Raw genomic sequence first — 1,244 nt, 5'->3', positions numbered from 1 at the left:
TCCCAAGTCTCATTTCCAAATAACTTGTCATTTAGCTTCATGATTGCTCCAAGGTATTTAGCAACTTGCTCTTCAGTGACATACTCATCCTCTTCAGAGGAAGAATGCTCATCAGAGCTCATGAATGGTAGAAGTAAGTCCAATGGAATCTCTATGGTCTCATTTTGAGCCTCAGATTCCCATGGTTCCTCATTTGGGAACTCATTGGAGGCCAATGGACGTCCATTGAGGTCCTCCTCAGTGGCATTCACTGCCTCTCCTTCCTCCCAAAATTCGGCCATGTTGATGGCCTTGCACTCTTCTTTTGGATTTTCTTCTGTATTGCTTGGAAGAGTACTAGGAGGGAGTTTAGTAATTTTCTTGCTCAACTGACCCACTTGTCCCTCCAAATTTCTAATGGAGGACCTTGTTTCAGTCATGAAACTTTGAGTGGTTTTGATTAGATCAGAAAACATGGTTGCTAAGTCAGAGGTGTTCTGCTTAGAACTCTCTGCCTGTTGCTGAGAAGATGATGGAAAAGGCTTGCCATTGATAAACCTGTTTCTCCCACCATTATTATTGTTGAAACCTTGTTGAGGTATCTGTTAATCCTTCCATGAGAGATTTGGATGATTTCTCCATGAAGGATTATAGGTGTTTCCATAGGGTTCTCCCATGTAATTCACCTCTTCCATTGAAGGGTTCTCAGGATCATAAGCTTCTTCTTCAGATGAAGCTTCCTTAGTACTGCTTGGTGCATTTTGCATTCCAGACAGACTTTGAGAAATCATATTGACTTGTTGAGTCAATATTTTGTTCTGAGCCAATATGGCATTCAGAGTATCAATCTCAAGAACTCCTTTCTTCTGATTTGTCCCATTGTTCACAGGATTTCTTTCAGAAGTGTACATGAATTGGTTATTTGCAACCATTTCAATCAGCTCTTGAGCTTCTGTAGGCGTCTTCTTCAGATGAAGAGATCCTCCAGCAGAGCTATCCAAAGACATCTTGGATAGTTCAGAGAGACCATCATAGAAAATACCTATGATGCTCCATTCAGAAAGCATGTCAGAGAGACACTTCCTGATTAATTGTTTGTATCTTTCCCAAGCTTCATAGAGGGATTCTCCTTCCTTCTGTCTGAAGGTTTGGACTTCCACTCTAAGCTTACTCAATTTTTGAGGTGGAAAGAACTTTGCCAAGAAGGCATTGACTAGCTTTTCCCAAGAGTTCAGGCTTTCTTTAGGTTGTGAGTCCAACCATGT

Source organism: Arachis duranensis, chromosome 1 (assembly GCF_000817695.3).
Source record: "Arachis duranensis cultivar V14167 chromosome 1, aradu.V14167.gnm2.J7QH, whole genome shotgun sequence".
Lineage (NCBI taxonomy): Eukaryota > Viridiplantae > Streptophyta > Magnoliopsida > Fabales > Fabaceae > Arachis > Arachis duranensis.
Note: the sequence above shows the minus strand (reverse complement) of the source record.